The sequence below is a fragment of the Lepeophtheirus salmonis genome, chromosome 1, assembly GCF_016086655.4.
Source record: "Lepeophtheirus salmonis chromosome 1, UVic_Lsal_1.4, whole genome shotgun sequence".
Lineage (NCBI taxonomy): Eukaryota > Metazoa > Arthropoda > Copepoda > Siphonostomatoida > Caligidae > Lepeophtheirus > Lepeophtheirus salmonis.
The window spans coordinates 1410856-1419335 of NC_052131.2; positions in this window are offsets into that span (position 1 = coordinate 1410856).

An 8480-nucleotide genomic window follows, 5' to 3' on the forward strand; every position below is an offset into this window, starting at 1 on the left:
GAAGTAATTCAAAATCTGGGTAAATATCTAAAGGATAAAAAGCAAATTGCGGTCATGTCATGATATAAATTAGCTAACAAGCTAATTTTAAGGATTATGATAAATTTTATTGTAAATTAAAGATGTTGGGGGAAGAGGCAGAAATTTAAGAAATTCAATCAGAAGATCAGTTGCCAAAAACTTTTATAGAAAACAATAAACTTAATTTGAAAGAGACTATTATTACATTGTGCGAAACAGTTATAAAGAAATTTGAAATGATTTAGTGTTAAAGGGTATTAATAGAATTTGAAAAGCCGATAATGATAAAAGTGGATTTGAAAGAAAAAGAAGTAAGAGTCAAGAAAAACCATGGATGAGAAAGAGAGAATTAATATGTAGACAATGTGGATTTGAAGCACATCAATACGGAAGACCATGTCCTCCTAAAGAAACGGAATGCCGAAAGTGTAGAAAGAAAGGTCATTATACTTAGGTATGCCGGTTTAAGAACATAAGTTCAGTATTACTCATCAATTCTGTACGTAGATGCAAACTGAATAAAATTCCAAATGATATTCTGAATGTAAATGAAGAATATATTTAGAATAAAATTTATATATGTGATAGTGGTACAATGCCTTCTATTGCAGTCTTCGCCGATAATCGCCGACAAAAAGAGATTGTCTATTCTGTGAAGAATATTGGTTAGGAGAATATGTTTTTTATCACAGCATGCGTGTATGGGATTATACACCCAGATTTCCTTACACAATTGAAGGAAGAATGGATTAGTCAATTGTTAGTGAATGCAAGTATTAAACGTAATACAAATCTAGATTTTAATATATCAGAAATATTCAAAAATGAATCATTTCAAAAACTTGATAACTGAATTTTCAGATCTACTTAACTGTGATGAAGAACTAAAGACAATACAATTCCCAGCAATGAAAATAAAACTTTTGGAAGATGCCAAGCCATTTGCCTTCATGGATTGAGACAAAATCCATTTATATACAGAGGTTATATTAAAAAACACTAGAAGACATGGTGAAGAAAGATGCAATAAAGAAGATGGACAATAAGGTGACAGAATGGTGTTATCCAATTTAGAAGATACCTAAAGAGACCGTTTGGGAAATTAACCCAACATCAAGATATGAGAGAAGTCAGAAACTAACTACATTTATAATACCATATGGTAGATTTTAGTTTAAACGAGCACCAATGGGTTTCATTTCTACTGTAGATGAATATAATTGTAGATGCGATCATGTTATGGAAGGAATTCATAATGCTGATAAAGTTGTTGATTCTTGTGGAAGATGAAAATTTCGAACCTCATGCTGAAAGTGTACGTAAACTATTATTAAGATGTAGAGTATATGATGGTATTACGCTGAGCAAGGAGAAAATTCAATATGTACGTTTAAAAATCAATTTTGTTGCCTATAAAATTTGTAAAGATGGGATAACATCGGATGGAGACAAGTTGAAGGCGATCCATGAATTCCCAACACCTACAAACACAAGAACAGAGCTTAGGCCAATGATTGGTTTAGCAAATCAACTTGCAGGCTTTTCATCAAAATTTAGCAAAGAACAGAACTAATAAGACATTTGATGAAATTAAAGAATGAATTTGTCTGGGACAATATACATGCCAAAGCTATGCAAGAATTAAAGGACATGTTGACGAATACCCCTGTCCTCGCCATTTTCCATCCGAAGAAGGAAACACGCCAAAATGGATGCATCCATATTGAAAGGTCTTGGATTCGATCTAATACAAAAACAAGAAAAAAGATGGAGATTAGTTGAATGTGGTTCCAGATTTGTTAACGATGCAGAATCACGGTGTGCAATGGAAGAGTTGGAATCTCTAGCTATTAAATGGGCAGTTAAAAAGTGTCATATTTACCTGAGTCGTCACTGATCATCATTCACTCCCAACAATATTCAATAAATATTCTCTAAATAAGATTGAAAACCCGAAAGTCAAAAGATAAGGATGTACCCCCAAATTACCAATTTTATGTTACATGGAAGAAAGGACGAGATCATTTAGTTGGTGATGCTTTATCTACAGCACCTGTTGAAGACCCAGAAGAAGAAGACATCAAGGATGGAGCGAAAGATTTAATACGTAAAGCCATAGCCAGAGTCACTGTAATCGAAAAAATATTGGATTTATAGATCCTATTATAGAAGAAATTAGAAAAAGAGCTCGATGACGATTATTAAATTTTAGTTAGATTTGTTGAAAGCCGTCTTTGTCAGAATAAATATTTTTAAATCCATTTGTGAAGTTATTCAAGACTATGTAAAATGATTTGACAGTGGACGATGGACTTGTAGTTCTGATGGGAACAAGTATTATCATTCCAAAAGCATGTCAAAAAGACGTACTGCTAAAACTTCAATCAGCGTATCCAGGAATCACTAAGACAAAGATATTTACGAGAAAATGGTAAGTCTTACCTTGTGCGTGTCGATGCTCTATCTGGTTATACAGTTATAGAGGAGTATAAAAAGGACCCTAATGCTGATAAAATTATTGAAACGTTTTCTAGGTGGTTCAGGGATTTTGGATATCCCAAGAATTTAAGATCGGAGTAGGGTAGTGTTTATACATGTAAGAAATTACAAGAATTTTTATAAAAATATGGAATTATTTGTTCACCTTCGAGCCCATATTATCCTCAAAGCAATGGTATGGGAGAAGCAGCTGTGAAAAATATGAAGAGTTGACTTGATAAGTGCTACACTCAACCAATCAACTCCGATGAATTTCGTGACGGATTAATAGAATATCATAATACATCTTGTCAGTTTGGGTATTCTCCAAATCAAATAGTTTATGGCAAGAATTTGAGATCCCCTATTCCTACTCTCGATTGTGATAAGATGAAACGATTAGACAATCGCGATGCAGTGGAAGCAATGCAATAAGAGAGAGAGATCAAAAATATATATTATAATAAACATTCCAAGTGTTTACCAGTTCTGGAGGTTGGGAGGACAGTACGGATTCAAAGTTCCATTTCATAAAAGTGGAGCGATATTGGAAAAATCATTTAACAAAATAATAGAACTTATCTAATTCGTCTCGATAGTTGGAAAACTTATTGGAGGAATAGGAAGTTAACAGTAAAAGTAGAATGTGAAAATATTGTTAGTAAAATGAAATCGAGAAATAACCCGAACAAACGGATCATGTTTTGTATATAGTATATAATCGTTCGAGAAAAAGGGATTGTTATATATGGATGTAGATATTGTATTGCTAATATGTGTATCCATGTTATGTATATACATATATGTCATACAAGATGATTGTGTAAAAGAATAATAAAGTGTACAGTTTTAATATAGACCACGATGGAACAAGGTGCATAAGTCTTACTCTAGACGATTATAATAACCGCCATCTAGAAATGAACTTTGTCCATAAATAAAAGAAATTTATGTGAAAGTGAGATACGTTCAAGTATTTTAGCAACAACCAGGGATTCTTTTGACGTCGAAAGATCTCTTTAGACTAAAATCCAATATCCTATGAAATACTCTACCCATATTCCTAAAATTGTTGTTAACTCTTCAACTTTGTGATTAAGAATTTTGGATCCCTTACTGAAGATAATCTATTTGCCATCATCAGTACTACAACAACAGAAACATTGTCAAACTTCTTGTGACCTAACACATGATTTTACATTCAATATTATATTTTTATCATTACGTACGAAAAAAAATATTTTGAAAATATTGTCAAAAAATAAAATATGCCAAAAGAATATCGAAAGTAATACAAATTATGTTTTAATTTGTCTGAGTATCAAATGAAATGATAAAGTGAAGGGCTAAATATAATTTTGAATAAGTTAAGAAATTGATTACTTTAATTTAGATATTTTTACAAGTTAGATAAATTTATCAGTCAATGTTCATAAATCATACTAGTCATTTCTCACTTTTGTAGTTACAGGAAAAGAGTGTCTATGAGCACAATATTTTTTCTTCCTTTCCAGTAGTTCTAGAACACCTTGTGGTAACATACTATCAAAAATACCCTATATATTTTGTTTTCAGTTGTCAATTCTCTTATTTCCCTTGATATGTGATGGATATTCCTTAATGTATTCTTTTGATAAATAAATGAAGTAATAAGTTTTCTATACCCATCCTCTGTTTTTTACAATTTCTTCCATCGATGCAAGTCTAAAACACCCCCATTTCCAAGTTCGCAATGAACAGCAACATGAGCAATACGCCCATCAAGAGAGCCATCAGTGTTAAACTGGGATATATTTCTTGATCAAAAATCTCCTCAGTGATGACAGCAAGGTAGCTTAGTGATCAAATGCAACAAAATCATCAACTCGATTACGTCAACTGGAAGATTCTTGAGATTTTTTTAGATGAGAAAATTTTCAAAGTTGACCGATAAACCAACCGCAGGAGCAACAAATGGATCTGTTCAGACCCTTCTGAGGTCCACTCCATCATGAAGAGAAAGAAGCCAGCCGTAACCGTGATCCTTGGTGTCATCTTCAATGCGGGGTTGTCATGCTCCACACTTCTTCAAGAAGGGCAAAACAGTGAAGCCGGACGTGTACCTGAATGTGTTTGAGGAGGTCGTCATTCCCTGGATGGATGGACAATGTTTTAAAATATATCAGAGCTTTTTTGGTGGCTTCGGAATTTAATTTTTGTTAATTATTGATACCGTCTCTCTATGGGAACAGTTGCAACATTTGATGAATCGAACACAAATGTAATTTGTGGAAAACATATATACCAATATAACCTCTAAATAGATTCAAAGAGGTGTATTTGAGTCTAACCGTATTTTGTCTTCTTTATAATATAAACCATTTCATATCTAACGTCATTCGCAAATCCCAAAACACATAAATTCATTTTTTTGATTCCGTTACCTAGATACTACGACAAAAAATAAATAAACACACTTACTATATGTTTTTCTTTAAACTTTTTTTCCACGAACACAAAATATATCCATATACTAGTAAATGTAATTTTATAATTTCCTAAAAGGGAATTATAGGTAAAGATAATCAGAATAAATAGTTTAAATACGTCATTAATATTCCTTTCTAAATAAGGGATTTGGTTGTTTCACATTCAATAGATTAATTAATTTTGATATAATAATCAAAGCAACAACACAAATTTACATTTAAAAGAAAAAAAGTAAAAATTTTACCTCAAATGTTTTTTAAGTCGGTATTAGTCAACTGGGATATAAATCTAAATGATCCTCATTGCTTTTAATCTACATTTTATCGCTAATACTTTTCATTATGCTCTTTAAATATTAAATCATAATATATTTATATTGATAATGCCTTGTTTAGAATTTATTCCTTAATTTAGTATTTGTTAATCAAGGCTTAGTGAATTTAATTAACTTTTTTTGCTTAAAAGGGGTAACCGGAAGTGTGTCTTAAAATTTCACTCACTTTTTTCCATACACATTCTTCCTTTAACGTGGAACGAAGGCGATGTGGTTCACAATTGTTTAATAACTTTTTTTAAAGTTATTACTTAATTAATAATTACTCATGGAGTACATGTTTTCCTTAATGCAAGCAGGGTTATATCTCCATTTCAAAGGATACAAATTTCCCATAAAAGACTCTCAAAACCTGCTCAAATGGCCATGCTATAAGAGACGATTGACTAGACACCAACAGTGAATTTCGGACTATGTGGTCTGCATTTTAAAGGAACTGATTTTATCACTGAATCAGTAGATAAATCCAGTAATAAAGGACACACACTCCAACTAAGGTAGGCAATGCTCCCCAAAACTATAAATATTGTTTGTGAATCTCTGAGATGTTTTTTTCCCCTCTTAATTTCCTTTATAATAAATCCGGAAGCATTGTCTAATGCTTGTCCGGAAAACGAATTTATAGCATGGTTCAGATACATCCCCTTCAAATTCTAAATTATTCTCTTAAGTATTGGAATTTCTTCCCTTCTAATTTTATTAATCAATGTTATTCATAAATTATATAATTCCACAGGCGGTGGTAATATGATGCTATGGCATAAAAATGCCCTAATCTTGCGAACTAGCTCTCATCACCATATCCAAGACCAATAATCAACTGGCCCAAAAGATTGTAGTTGAAGAACGAAAGAAAAGAAGCTCTGGAGTATGCAATGTTCATGAGAAGAAACAGTTCTGACAGCAAAATATCTCTATCCCAAACTCTCTTCAGAATCATTACCCTCGCCGTCTTTGCTGATCAAAACTCCGAAAGTTGCACTTCTCAAATTCCTACATTCAGGTACAAAAGGGCTAGACATTGCAGCTATTGTGGAGGTGAAAGAAGTCATATCTTTGAGGATCTTCTGTAACAATATCGAGCTAAATAAGAGCTTAGTATCACATTGCATAAATTTAGATATTTATATTACCTCCTGTCACGGAAGCCATTCACATTACAGCATTTCTGGGCTCCATGAACAGAAAAGAAACATTTGTCAACATTTATTAACAGCTACATAATTCTCTTCAGCTTAGTAGAAATGAACGAGGTTCAATCTTGCAAGTTCTCATTCGTAATGGAGTAAATATCTCATCTCTTCTATTATCATAGACGTAAAAGATATTACTCTGTCCTCCTTCCCGTTGCTTTGATATGGTACAATTTCAGTTCACAAAATCAATCTTATAAAACGGTTGTATGATTTACAATAACAGAAATAGCCTCTAATTACCAAGAAATAGCCTCTAATTACCAAGAAATAGTTTGCATTGTATATAAATCTCAAGTCTATCTATATAAAGACAAAGAAATTATAATATCTCGGATCTTATCCTTAAAAGTAGATCAATATGGCATGTAAATTGTAGTTAATTTTGGAATATTATGGAATTTATCATAAGTTAAGTATTATACAATTAAGGTTTTTTCCAGAATTTGGAACAGCAGAAAGGAATATCATTGTATGTTGCCGTATATATATCATAAATAATTTTTATTACTCCAACAGAAAATTCTACCGAAAGAAAATTCAAAACAATTGTATGATTTACAATAATAGTAATGATTTAATTACTAGAAAATACTTCCCAAGGAACATGCATCATTTGAGGATATCTGCCTCTAAAATAACAAAATGACTACATAATTGTTATAAAACAACTTTAAGTGAATTCTTCATCGTCTTATCAATCTGTCATGCCCATATCAACTAAAAGAAGTTAGTAAATATAATTAGTTGCACTTTAGTGAAAAAAATTTATTTAACAAATATCCAAAGGATACTATTTAAACTTAAATTGTTTTCTTATTTGACACAATTCAACTCGTTCAAGTAGATCTTTACAAAGCTAAAAAAACAAAAAGAATAATTGTAAAATCTTATCCCTGAAAGTATATCTATATAATATGCAAATTGAGAACATTATGGGGAAATTTACTCTCTATATAACTTCCTCTAGAGCAGTGATTCTTAACCTAATTTGATCGAGACACTCTCACGGGTTCGACATCGCATCCACTGACGCGACTATCGACTGATGCTACCTGTTTTCAGTTCAAATGTGCCACAGCAATGTTGCATGGATCAGAGAGGTGGGATACCCACATGAAGAAGCAATCAGAGTGGACCCGCTATCAGATTAAAAAAAGTTTCCTCTCCGTGTAAGATTACAAATATTTAGTTGCTTAGTAAAATGTTTATACAAAACAAATACAGCCCATTTGTATCCTTTGTTACGTCACATTCAGGTTATCCATAATTTGCTGCAGGTGAGCAGGTCACATTGCTAAGATTTGATATATGTGCTGCAGGGAACTTGATACACTCAGTAGTGAACTTGTGACTTTCGTGACTGTACGTAATTTATTATTTTCTTTTAATCTTTCAATCTCTTCTTACGAAATAAGTGGACCAAAAATAAAAAGTGATCCTAGTAATATGTACAATATGGATTAACATGTAAATAACATCATGATAACAATGCATGATTTACACAGCCAAGTTGAAAAATTCTGGTAGAACTCCAACAAAACTGAAGGAACACTTCCTACAGCTGCATGGATATGGGAAATAGAAGAAATCAACACTTGCTGAATTTTAGGTGAAGAGAGCCAGATTTGATAAAAAGGCTACTCTGCTTGTTCTCAACTTTCCACTCATCGACAAACGAATACTCATAGTACTGTACGAGGTTGCCTAACTCATTACAAAGCAGGGCAAGCCACGTACCATTGGCGGAACACTTGTCAAACAAACTCCGTTGAAGATTGCAATATCATGGTGGAAAAGCTGCTAAAAAAGAATATAAGATATAAGCATTGAGTAATTCTATCTTGCTCAAGTAGTTGTAGATCTGATTTCAAGCCCAGCAAAATTCAGCCTCCAACTCGATGAGACACCTGACATTTCCAATCTAAGGCAGGTTATTCTGTTTGTGTGCTAAATGAAAGAAGACGGAATAAATTAAGCTTTTT